The sequence below is a fragment of the Bombus pyrosoma genome, linkage group LG8 (genome assembly GCF_014825855.1).
Source record: "Bombus pyrosoma isolate SC7728 linkage group LG8, ASM1482585v1, whole genome shotgun sequence".
In the NCBI taxonomy this organism is placed as follows: domain Eukaryota; kingdom Metazoa; phylum Arthropoda; class Insecta; order Hymenoptera; family Apidae; genus Bombus; species Bombus pyrosoma.
Genome location: NC_057777.1, coordinates 10,205,615 through 10,220,345, shown reverse-complemented (window position 1 = coordinate 10,220,345; position 14,731 = coordinate 10,205,615).

Here is a 14,731-nt window from a genome sequence, read left to right as displayed (position 1 = left end):
AAGTGAAGAACGATAAAAATTATCTATCCTTTGCGGCTTATATACTGCAGAAAATTAAGTTTAAATGTAATTAAAAAGTAATGTAATTAAAAAGTAATTGGCGAAAACATAAAACACAGCTCAACGAAAGCAGATTAAACGCTAAAACCACTGCAATATAGAATTTCACGAATACACAACGAAACTATCATCCAATAAAGACATGAACTATTTTACTCTGGAAAGCTATCAAAACGTTGAAAAGGTCAACCATTGTTCTACCTGTTATTACGAAACATGATTCTAATTCAGCTAAGAGTACACTGGAAAAAGCAAATGTTTCCGCTAATCATTATCAGGATACATTTTAACCAAATACAGACAGTTCCACAATTTTTATTCCACACGGAAATTCGTTAAGCACCTCGTTCAAAATATTGCACCAACTACGATAAAGCAACTTATCCAAGAAACTCGAGATAAAAAATCTCCTGGATTTGATATGATTAGTGAAAAGATTCTCAAAGAATTCCCACCAAAAGCGATAAAAATGCTCGTTATAATCTTTAACGCGGTTCTAAGAATTAAATATTTCCCTGTAAGTTGGAAGATAGCTCGTCATACTATTATCAAAACCAAAAAAAAGGTCGTCACTTACCATCATCATATCGACCGATATGCTTCTTCCGCTAATATCTAAATTACTAGAAAAGATAATTCTAATTAGAATGAGGAAAGTAATAAACAAAAGGAATTTAATTCCATTTCACCAGTTTGAATTCGGAAATAAATATACGACAATTCAGTAAGTACATAGGTTAACTAATAAAATTTATTCAGCATTAGAATAAAAGAAGTATTGCACCTCTGCTTTTTTGGACACAGAGAAAGCCTTTGATAAAGTATGGCACGAAGGCCTCCCTATACAAAATAGCATAAAACTTTCTTCCACCTTATCACCAACTTTTGAAATCGTACCTTGGAAATAGAACGTTTTTTATTAAAATACAAGACTCGATTTCAGATATCTATAACATTGAAACAGGTGTATTGCAAAACAATGTCCTGGGGCCAGTAATCTACACGCTACGACATGTTGGTCCTGACCGGGGGACGCTGGTGGCACGAGACGCTGCGCCACGGCCAGCTTGCCACCGCTTGAGCGGTGCGGGCTATACGCAGATTGGGTCTGAGGGTGTCCCCAGCCAAGTCGGAGGCCATATGGTTTTACGACTGGCGGTGTAGGGAGACTTCTCCGCCCGGCTTGTGTTTGGATATAAGCGGGGAGGATGTCGAGGTAGGGCTTCAAATGAAATATCTGGGCCTATCCATCGACAATGAATGGACATTCGGGCCGCACTTCAGGCTCCTGGTTTCCAATGTGCCGACGGCAGCCAACGCCTTACGTGGCCTATTGCTGAATGACGGTGGGACAGAAGTGCGCGGACTATATGAGGGAGTCATCCGTTCTCAGGTCCTGTACGGGGCTCTGGTGTGGATCTGATGACGAGTCGTCGCAGTTTGCTCTTGCTGAGGAGACTTCATAGGACAACCGCCATCAAGATCGCAAGGGGATACCGGACGATATCGTATGCGTCGGCGACTGTTCTGGCGGTGTCTCCTCAGTTCAAGCTCCAGACCTTGGCGCTCCGACGGGTGTACAAAAACCGGAGGAGTCCGGGTTCAGGCGGGGATTCCCTTCCCCCCGCCGGGCAGGCGACTCGTGACGTTCGGGTGTGAGAGCGGTGAGAGCGGTGACGCTCCGACCTACTCGCCGAAGATTAGGTCCGTGACCACCGGGCCATTATATCGGTCCTCCCAAATTGGGAGGCTTGGAGGGACCGCGGAGGGCTTCCGCTATCCTTCCGGGTGACGCAGGTGCTCGCAGGACATGGAGTATTCGGGGAATACCTGTAGAAAATCGGGAGAGTGCAAGGACACGGCTCAGCACGCGTTGGAGTTATGTCCGGCGTGGGAGGCCCCCCGTCGTATTCTGCGACTAGCGATTGGCGAGAGTTTAGACCTCTCATCAGTCGTGAAAGCGATGCTGAGGGGGCAACAAGAGTTCATCGCAGCCCGCTCCTATTTCGAAGGAGTAATGCTCGTAAAGGAGCGAACAAAGCGGGAAAAGGTGAGAACATCCCACCCTTGTAGGGTTCCACGCCGAAGAGCGACCCTACGCCGCCCTAGGTGGTCATACGGACTGACACGCCGAGGAGGATCTAGGATCTGCTCAGACTTACAATTACCCTAGGATACCCGAGGCATCGGCGGGCCACCGTGGGGTTTTAGTCGGTAAAGTCCGACACCACTCCGCCGCTTCTCAAAGCGGCAATGTGTCCATGACGGTTTTCTCACGTATAAAAAAAGAAAAAGTGCTTTCCACGCTATACACTGCAGATATTCCTACCACTAGTGGGACCTCAATATTTACATTTGCGGATGATACTACAATTATGGCCACGCACGAAGACCCAAAAACATGTTGCAACAACATCTTCTAAAAATTAAACAATAGTTAAATGAATGGAAAATAAAAGTAAACTCTGAGAAGTGTAATCACATTATATTTACATTTAAAAAAGGAACTCTTCCTCCTGTTACTCTCAACAATGTTAGTATACCTCAAACTAAAACAGTCAAATACTTAGGTTTACATATGAACGAAAGAATGACATGGGAACATCACATTAGGGCTAAAATAGAACAAATTCGTATCAAAAGACGAATAAAAGTGAAATATACTGGCTTAATAGCAGGAATTGCGTGCTAAGCATGAGCAATAAGCTCCTCATTTATAAACCGATAATCAAGCCAATTTGGGCCTACAAAATTGCTTTAGGGGGACAGCTATTAAAATCCATATAGCAAAGATGGAAGCACTACAGTCTGTCATTCTGTGAACTATTATCAACGTTCTTTGGTACATGTGGAACGAGCAAATACGAAACGATCTTATAATCAAATCAGTAGAAGAGGAAATAAAATATCTATGCAACAGGTACAAGATAAGGCTTGAAAACTATCCCATCGATGTAGCAAATAATCTATATTCAGAAAAGCTTCCTAGAAGAAATTTTATTATTTTATTTATGCAGGATACATCCAAACGACCTCTATCCCTCAGCCTAAAGAGTGTGTGCATTAGAGATATATTCTAATGAGGAAGCATCTACGGAATAAATATTCAAAACACTGCTAAAACAATTTACGACATATCCTTCCTGGACAAATTGTAAAGTGCATGAAAAAAAGAAAAAATTCAAAGAGTTTAAATTTGCAACAATATTATTGAAACTAAGTAGAACTCCCTTCAATCAATATGCGATTAGAAAAATTTCCTTTACAAAAAACAATGAACCAAAGTATACGACCAGTGACTAATATCACATTTTAAATAATAAAATATATCCATGGTATCTAAAATATATTCAAATTCTAATTTATGAAACTCATAGTGCTTGGACATTTTTAATTAATTATACATAACATTTTTAATAATTATTATGGAAATGTATTATTTCCACTAGCTTACAATTTATAAAAGGGAGTAAATATAAAGCAATAAATTTTTATTCGCGACTTTTTTAATCAAACAAAACATTATTTTTCATTCTTTCCACCCTGTGTTTTCCTTTTATTTGCGAGCATATATTTTCGTGACAACCTCGAAAAAAGGTCCGACAACACAGCAGCGTGAAGAATCGTAAAAAAAAGCGAAGGAAAAACGCGTCGAAGACAGAAGGCAGAGGTTTCTGTTAAAACGTCTGGCGCAGCTTTTGCAAATGCGACTTTATCCGCAGTTTTTAAGCACGCTTTTATGTTCCCTTACGTATACACGCGTTTTTAAGCGTACTCTGGGATTTCGAGACAGACTGCGCGTGCTGCTTCAACAGCATACTTTGCTTTGAATCTCATGGCAAAGGAGTAGGATATTAATTGAAAAATTAATCGTGGGTGCTGACAACGAATTTTACTAGATTTTTAACTTCGCAATGAAGTTTATAATGTCAAGATTAAATTAATTATGTGATTAATATGTAACTATATATGATATGTGAATTAGTTTTATGCTATTTATGGTATTTGCTTTGTAATTATATTTAAACAACTGAAATTTTCATAGACTGTGTCTAGAAATGAAATCTATATAGATAAGAATTTGTTGTGCAATTGGACGCTTATAAAAAATATGTTTCTTATTCTGAATTTTTTGTATAATTTATATGTTTTGTATACTTGTTTTGAAGAATATATACAAGAACATATTCTATACCTCGGACTTAAGTAACTGACATATTTATTTAACGATAAGCAATATTATCTATCTTTTGTTAATTGTTAATTAAACGTTACGTTTAATACTTTGCATTTCATACTAAAGTAGTTCAGTGCGATTAAGTTTATTAAGTTAGTAACTTATATCTAAACAAGCAAATTTGTGGAAAGTTTCCGCATATTTTTCGACTAACATATTCGAAAAAGCAGATATTGTTAATATTATATCGTAGATAATATTCAATTTCTGGAACTTATATATATATATATTTATTTATATATATTATTTATAATTGTATATATTATATAATATAATATGTAAATAATGTTTTATATATACAATACATAATATTAATTGTGTATATATATGTGATAACAATAATATATATATATATATAAATAGTATGTAGTATAAATAATAACTGTACATAGTAACTATAGATACGTTACTAATATATTTTCTGTATATTTTATATATTTATCGTGAATAAACATTCATATAACATAAATACACTTATCATTAATTTAATACTGTTACATTTTTACATATTTAATATTGATACTTTAAATTTAATTAATTTTAATAGTGGAAACATTCCTGTCCAAAATTACGTTTGTCTACAAACGTACGCGTTAATCATAAGTATTTTGACTACAATGGAACTATTATCCGCTATTCTAATTTTCGAATGTTCTATTATCAATGCTATGTAAATGACGACGTATAATATCGAAATGATGTTAATTGTATGACTACATTATCATATTGATTGCAATTTATATTAGCTGCTGCATGATCTAAGTAATTATTATTATAATTAGGAATAAATATTGTTATAAAGTGGAATCTAGTTCTTTGATATAATGTATTAATAGTGTGTATTATTTTTATTGATGTGATAATGTAATGTAATGATTGATAATGTAAATTAAATGAAAAGAAGGGCATCCTAAATTAAATTTGCAAAATTAATTACATTCGTGTCCACCTAATATTATTTTATTTATTATGTTATATCATCTGTTATTATAGTTATTTATTTATATGTCGGTTACGGCTATGGTGGAATCTAGATTAAAGTGTTAAGGGATTTTCCCAAAATTCCAAAGGGAAGGCTTCGGTGTTCTTTCATCTCCGACACATATATTATATTCATGTATAATATTCATTTCATTTATACGTGTATTATTTCCGTAATATTTCTATTAATGTTATAAGATAGTTAATAATTATAATATAATATTTTATAGTATATGTAATTATATATTAAAGAAATTTATATACATACTATGGTAAACATTTAATATATCGAATTGCATCGGCTGATATACTAATTTCATTGTTTCTGAAAATAAATAATATTTATAATAATACTATTGTATAACTTACAAACATGGATTCTGATCAAAATAAATTTAGAGCGAAATTAAATCGAAACTAAAACTCCACAATTATGTCAGAATGCAGAATTTGATAGGAATTTACGAAAAGCATCGTTTGTAATAATCCCTCTTTCAATCCCCCTATAAAATCATGTATATACACAGGCATTTCATATTTTAACGGAAGAATAGTTTGCTTATAATTCTCTGGAGCAACATCCATACACAATTTCACATGACTTCACAGAATTTACGTTTCAGAATTTCACAAAATTATAATATATTGGTATTTCAGCGAAATTTTCTGGAATATTTCCAGCTAGCAATAAATATATTTCGTGGAGTCAGTATGAAGGGAACTTTAAGGAGTGGTTGTTCAACTGCAATCCGTTTACGATGTAACTACTCGTCTGTAATGTTATAAACGGAGTTTCACGTTCGTTCATGTTGTCGCTTTTCCATCAACGCAAAGTTATCTTCACAGACGCACATTGTTCCATATAAATACCAGCCTTTGAACTTTATCACGAATATAATTTTCGTCGTGCTACGAGATGAAAGAGGATACAAAATATTCTTGTGAATTAATAAGAACTTAGCTTATTACGCTTTTGTCAATTAGCCACTATCGATAAAAAATTTAGCACATATAATTAAAGTCATTCGATGGAGGCATAAATGTTTTTATTAAAGGAGAAATGGGTAGTTACGTAGAATAGAATTAAAATTAAATGTAAGTTACGATTATGTGTACTGTGTCATCCTGGAATAGGCGACCATATTTTTACATAGTCTAACTTAAACTTAATTCATTAATGTGTGTGACAATAATACTATACTTTTAATACTGTACAAATAAAAAAGAAAAATCAATCAGTTATAAGTTTTCGATGAATCGATTAACATATGGAATATTGTACTTTATTCTAATCTTCAATTGGACAAAATTGTAACCAAAGTGGACAAAATTGTACTGTGTTTGTAAAAATTAGTTATAGAATAAATATTTGGAAAATTAAATGTTATGTAATACGTATAATATTAAACATAAATTGTTTCATATTTGGAAAATTAAAGTTGAGCAGCTTATGTTATATGTATAGGGAAAAAATATTCGGAATGTTGACCTTGACAACATATTTCAAGGTGGTTGAAATCGGCGATATTTTCCCTATTTTGCATTATTATCGAAAAATGCTTTCTTCATTAAATTTTTTATTTTATATTTGATCTGTTTTGTTTGTGAAGTCACTAACTGAAATTACACGTATCCCCCACTTATTCCTAAAGCTATTATTTTAAAATATACGTTCTTTTTGGGAAAAAAATATTCATACGTTGGATTATAAAGTTACGTTCTTGAGATATAATTTGTTGAATTTAAGATTAATGAAACCGATACAGTGAAACATTACGAAGAACATTTTTAAGATTCGTTGGTTTGCCATAACGAGAAGTTTAAAATATTTGTTGTTAGTAATCGTGAGAAACTGTATCGTAATTTTCAATGGATTTGTAATTTCACATTTAAATTTTCAAATTTTATTACATTTTTATCACAAATAATCATACAGAAAAAGACATACAGGCACAACGCGTATGTGACAGACATAAAATATTTATATACATAATATTTTCTGCTGATACTGATATAAAATTAACAATAAAGCTACTAGAGCAATCATAATTTTTTATAGCTGGTTTGATTTTACGACTTGTTTTTCTCTTTGCATTCCTCATATAATCCTTATATATCTATCCTGTAATTTTATTTTCTTCTTACAATAACATAAACTCCAATAGATACAAATGGCAGAAGGTTTATACCTTAGTTGTGATTCTACTGTTAAATCATTGGAAAAATACAAACGATACATCTTTACATATAAAGCTTTACTTGTTAATGTGTTTAAAATTATTCTCCTATAAAAAGAGAGAAACATGATCCATTTCATTTCAATATCTTATTTCATAGAATTCGTTATCAAGAGTCAGCTCGATCCCAGCTATTATGCAATCTTGATACGCTTTAAAATATCGTACGAAATTAATCGATTCTAGACATTGCTTAACGACGCCAGGAAGTCGTCACGTTTCAATTTTAACAAAGGCAACGAGAGACAAGAGTCTGCTTGTAAATGTGAGTCCCGAGACCTTCTCTCTTATTTACTTGCCCCGGAAACACCGGGAACGTGACAATCTTCGTAGGAACTTCCGTCGTAGTTGCTTGGAATTTCAGTGGCGGAGGATCTCTTTAAAGTTACACGTTCGAGAAGGGACATGAGTTTGCACGGAAGCAGTTGCACGGCTATTGTCTCTTGCCATATATTGACCGGCGCAGTGCGGCGTGCGAGTAACAGTCGCGTAAAAATTACTATCACTTCCGGTCTACTAGGGTGGGTAATAAAACCGCTGATTTATAGCGGAGACACTTGCAGTCGCGATTTTTCTCGTGAAATCTAGTCCGATATTGAGTCACTTGCCCGCGACAGAGGTTTTCCGTAATTTGTTATCGCCAGAATGTGGATTCGTTCGAAGTGTATTATTTCGATGAATTTTCTTGCGCAGCTGTAAAATTACGTGCAAAATATTTCTACCAGATGAAGTTTTCATTTTATATTTCGAATGCGAATATGTTAATATTAGTTACCAAGACTTAGCATGTAGAAAAAGACAGTACAACAAATAGATACTGTAATACAAGATATTTTATTTATTCTACATTGTTTAAGAAGTTGATTATCGGTGGTCATCACATAATGTCATGGACTAAAAAATATTCAACATAGGGAGGGACTTAAACAGTTACATCGTCAGAATAATGTGCGCAAATACAATGCAATATTTTGCAAAAATTAAATTTTACGGAGCAGAATATTTCAATTTACGGTGGCTCTCTTGAGAAAATGTAATTAGTTACTTTCATCGACAAAAAAGCTACTCCAGGACAAAGTTGTTTAATTCAGAACGATGAATATTATGATTTATTATATTTTGATAAAAAATTACCCATCAACTCGAAATTCAATATTTTCTGTTCATTAATGTACTTTTCATGTCACCTACCAAAATTTAACCTAACCCATAAGAACTATTTCATCATTACGATAAAAGTCCATTTGCAATCTACGTCCAAACGCTTCAATAAGATCATAGCACAATACATTGCTATAAAAATATAGTAATAACATATTTCAAGTAATCAATAATTACGCTTGCCTAACAACATTTTTAATAATTATTCTATCCAAGGTTAAATAATTACTCTAAACATTCCTAAGTTACTTGATTTCATGATTAAAAAATATCCATTAAATCAAATTTTAATAATAATTATTATTAAATATTATTATTATTAATAATTATTATTCGCTAATTTAGATATTTCTCACTAAATTGTGTCATCAACCAAGAATTCATTTAATACATAAATATTTCCTTTGCTTCACTGTTATAACGAAATGCCACATTTATAATCTCTTTTTTAACATACCTCAATCCGAAATTTAATAATCATCGCAAGCAATTTTAGAATGTTTCATTTCTAGATCCATAGCGCAATTATCCTCCAAATATCTATTCGAATCTAATTTCAAATCCAATTCCAATAGCAGCATATTTCAAATAGCTGAAAATACTTAATCACTCCAATAACCAGTCTACTTAATTGCCCATCAAATCAAATTCCAATAATTATCATCCACTAATATATGTAATATGTATTTGATTGGTAAAATCTAAAATGCATTTAACTCGCAAATGCTTCCTCCATTTCACTAATGCAATGAAATATCATCGCCACTCTCTATTTTCCCAATTTCAAACTTAATAATCATCCGAAAGGACTTTAGAATCTCTCATTTCCGGATCCATCGCGCTCTAAACATTCTTCTTCCATGAAGTTCGTCTTTTTCGTCGTATGACGCTCCATCCAGGCCACGTCTTCACCTGAAATTAATCGTTGGCATTCCTTCGCTGAATTCCTTTCACGTCGAAAATCCAGACGCGTTTTTAAATGAGAGAAACGTTTAACCATGAAAAATGTCATCCACGGTCCGCAGCTCGTGGGAAATCTTCGCAATTGAAGTTTTCATACCGAGAATTCTTTCCATCCGTGACACTTTTCACGACCGACATTGCACCGGATCGTATTACATCCCAAGCTTGAAATTAAATTGCACTTGCTCGCAGATGCCAGACTGGGATTGATCAATCTGTATCCTGATTACGAAACGTACAGAACAGACACGATTCCTGGGCCCACAGACAATATTCTCTGGAAAAAACGCTGGTAATTTGGTCCGTATTATCTTCAGATTCGAGATTGCTACCAGAGGCTGAAACATTGAATACGCGGAGTGGAGGAGGATTCGATGAGGTTCAAGCTTCGGTGGCGAGGGTTTCACGAGGAAAATCTAATATCTGACTCTTTTCTTTTTAACGAGAAGGCGACTGAATGAGGTTTCAGAAGAAAGGTATTTTAGTTCTCCAATGATACTAATTGACTAGCTTTTCGTAGGGAAATACGAAATTGCGAGCTTTTCTTCCAAAAGTATGTGGCGTTTGTTTTAAATTCTGAATATTACAAATTGACTAACCTTTAAATATAAATTTTTTAATTTCTAGATTTTTATTTCGACAGTGCGTATTGCACTGTGATTTATCTAAATAAATAAATCTCATTTATTTTTCGTAAATACATATTTTAATTTTCATTTCTTCCGCAGTGCTATTGGAGATGCGTTTCGACAAAATAGATAACTTGGAGAGATAGCGTAACGTATTGAAACAATTACTACTGCTTAAAATAAAGGTATTTCTCATGATAAATATTTATAATTCGAAAGATGAGATAACAATATTTTAATAACAAGCGATTATGTTAGGCTTTAAGTCATAACTATATCAACAACATTATTTTCCTGTAACTTTCACTAAAATTAGTACATATTTTCCACTCGGTTAAATAACTCACTCCATTTTCAAAACTAAACCTTTCACCAACGACTGACATCCTCGAAACAGAAAATCCGAGGAATCTCTTGAACAGTTCCTATACTTGGACATAACGATTCCTTGAAACGGTCCAACGTCATTCCAAGTACACTTTAAAAGGAAATTGCTTTTGCTGGGCAAAGAGAGAGAAACGAAGAGAGAGGGGGAGAAAGAGAGAGAGAGGAAGAAAGAGAGACATCTCTGTGCGCGTCCGTAAATCATAATGGAACGCGAGAAACCGAACCTGAAGCCGGATAGAAATTCCAGAAGACGTTTCCAATAGCCTGGAAACGTGACCGTCCAAGCGAGCAACCCTTTTCCGTGGACGAAGTCCACGGATCGCGATCCCCTCCGGTATCGAATGGCCTCACATGAAATCCTCTGGCTATAATTCTTTTCCAATAGGCCAATCCATTCTTCTATACGAGCAGGAATAGCAGTCTCTATGAACGGGGGCCACAAACGACAGGATTTTATCGGTGAGCCCTAGAAAAGAGAAATTGCTTGGACATCGACTACTCCAATTATTCCTACCGGCGTGGCCTTCCAATTTAGCCGTTTTTGTTTAATCGGCTTTTTGCTCCGCCCACATGTCTGCCTTCTCTAGGCTGTGCTATTCTTTAGTTTACTCTTCCCGATATTCCTTCTCTTCTTCGAGGAACCTTTGTTATCTTTTTCTCGCTGTTTCCCCATTTGCTACAATCGTTTAACGTTTTTATCCTTGTTCGCTTCTAAATCACGTCTGTAAGTTTCTTGCCAGTATCAGAAGAGATTGCTTATCAGGATGATCGATTAGACTCGTGATTTTGAATTAGTACAGAATAGATTTGAGATGGACGTAGTTTGGTGTATTTCTTGGTGTGAATAACGATTTTGATAATGATTAGACTGTAGATTTTATGCGTTCCTTCGTGCGTGTACGTGTGCGTGTATGTCTGATATCGATGACGCTGCATTGTAACTTGTTACCCGCCGAATTAACCTTGCATAACTGATTCACGAGAGGAAGCAATGATTGGATGCGCGATGAACAATCAACGATATAAAGATTTGTACTTCTCCGAACGATGAAAAGGTTTCGAATTGTCTCTGACTACGGATACAAGATTTACGAATGCTTACTGCGGATGATCGTGCGATACGATCCAACTGCTCCGCCGCCATATACGACCGAACGTTACGAATGGTTAATTTATTCCTGAACGAACGCGTGCCGATGCTGCTTGCAATTGAAAGCCCTGCACGAGACTGTCCACCGATCGTTCATTACATACCGTTTACAGTCGAAGATCCCGTACAAGATTCTCAGTTGATCCTTTTGAAGGAACGATTCTTCTTGATGAGTCAGGAAATACAGATATAACAGCTCTTTCCCAATACTAAGAGATTGAAATTTACTTTACTGCACGTTTGGCAAAGAAGATGTTAACGATTCAAAAGCACGGGCGAGACTGAACTAATCGTTTCAAATGATTACAAGAAACTGATCCTATGATTGATTTTCACGATTGAGCGACTCGAACGAGAATGTGTCCGGCGTCATGTTGTACTCGACCGAGCGTTCAATAAGGCTCGAAACGAAAATACCGAAATACGCACATTGATTGGTTTCCATCAAACGTAAGAAAATGGCCAATCAGCATGTTAGCTTGCAAGGCGATGCTCACTGCAATTCCATGCGTTTGTCACAGGGTCATAAAATGATACTGGGATGGCCCTGTGTCCCAAACGTCCTGCAGGGTCACAGTCATCGAGACGATAATCAGCTAGTGTCCCAGGTCCAGAACACAGTAACAGGATAGCCACTTCTAACTGGCGCCCGGCGACAACGCCTCCAGAGGACCCAAACCCTAGCATATGAACGTTCCCAAAATCAGCACCCGACACACTCTGTTGCAAGATTCTGAATCGTTAACATTCTGTTATAACACTCTAACCCGTTACTTTGATGGATTTGTACAATAAATTTTACTGTCATAACTACAGTCCGAATTTTTTACCTTATTTACGAAACGTCCGAACTACGGCGCGAGGAGATCATCAGTGATGTGTTAATTTCGTAATGCCTTGTGTCTCCTACATGACAAGCTCGAAGCGCGGAAACCCTTAGCGGGAGGCGTATAAGCGATACCTAAAGGAGCACAAGGCGTCGATGTTAATTAAATAAGCGTGGTAATACTTCTTTTGGGTGACGCTCGATCGATCGGACTGTTATAATTTGCTAAATTATCCTTCCACGTTTATGACGCACTCGGTTATTGAAACTAAGAAGAACACGTTCCTTCAGACGGAACAAGCATTTATACAAAATTTAAAAACGAAAAAATGAATAGAATACATATAATATAGCAAAATGTATCAAATATTCAGAAGAAAAAATAAATATTCGTTATATTTTTTAATAGTTATGACAAATCTCTATTTAAATTTTACTTTTTTGGTTGCATCCATTAAGATATAAATTTGCTTAAAAATGCGCAGTCTAATAATGATATTTGGCTTGAAGATATTTATCTTTGATTGTTATTGTCAAATGCTATTTTAAAGGCAAAACAAAGTAGGGTTGAGTATTATTTTAAAGACAAAAAAGGTCTCCATAAAATATTAACGTAATGTATGAGAGAATGATACAATATACGAATGTGTATGAAGATGTATATGTGTGCATGCAGACGTATAATTTTATTTTGGATCGATGTTAGAACAATAGGAGATGCAAAAACGAAGAACGAATACGGATCAATAAAAATCTGTTTTATTGTTGAGCATTAACGTAGTTAGTAAGAAAAAGAAATCAGAGATCACGCGACGGTTATTCGTGTATTCTGTTTAATTGCATATCGTATTTTATTTTATTAAATGTTATTTCATTTTTACGCAATCTGTTATTTTTGATTCCTCATAGAAGATTCCATCCTACATCTGTAGTTAAAAATAATAAGATTACGCAAACATATTTTTTTTTCTTTTTATATTTTCGAATATTTTTAAACATATTTTGAACAAGACGTTTTGCTATGAAATAAATATTATCACTTCTCATGACGATAAACAAATATAATATTACATGATCTCTCATACTTTAAATTAAGCTTTTCTAATATATTTGTTTGTTATATTCAATTTGAAAAAGAATTATTACACAAGTTTTCGTACTTACATTATTTGTAAAATGAATAACTTCATAAAAGTGATCAATAAAGAAAATATATTTTTATGTACAATATCATTAAAGGTACTATAATTAAAGGATCGAAAAGATCAAACTTAATTACACAATATTATTTACACATTGATTTTTGTGTCTTTAAGTTAAATTCATTAATTTATGTAGTATTTATATAACACATAAATTATCATTAAAAATGTACATATTTAACCAGTAATTGTACTAACTTTAACTATAATTTGATTCCGAGTCAAGGATGCTTTTATCTTAGGAATTCAATTTCTCTTATAACTTTACGCCTATCGTCTTCAAAGGGATGATTCTAATAGCGCTGCTCGATGAGTTCATTTTATGTTTCGAACTAGGTTTGTGTTAAATCTTGCATCAAATTCAAACTTTATTTACGTTTTGCATTTCCCTAGTTCCTTTTTGAATATATCTCATATAATGCAGAACATTAGTTAATACATCCAAAGGTGCAAATATTAGGACGTTAGCAAAAAATAGTTTTAAACCAAGTTTATGACGTCGACATAATTTTTCTCCTATTTCTGAGTTTTTAATTATCTATAGACATTTTTAGCATATTTCATTTTAGTTTCGTTCATAACTAGTGGAAGTTCTAATCTTTTAGAATCAATGGAGAATTCGAGGTTCCTCCTTACACTTTAAAAGTAATTGCGCATCACACAAATTCACGCTTATTTCAAGACGACGCAAAATAAAAATAAATGACTATGTATTCAGATAATAATTTTCCAAAGATATTATTTGAATAATGCCCAAAAAGTTTCCTTCACATTTTGTAATATTCGTTTAAGCCTACGCTGACAGACATTGGAGGTAGTCAACATACATTGTACGTCGTCCGTTATTAAACAATGTACGTAGAGTGTATGCAAACAATGTCGCGTGTCTACCATGGGT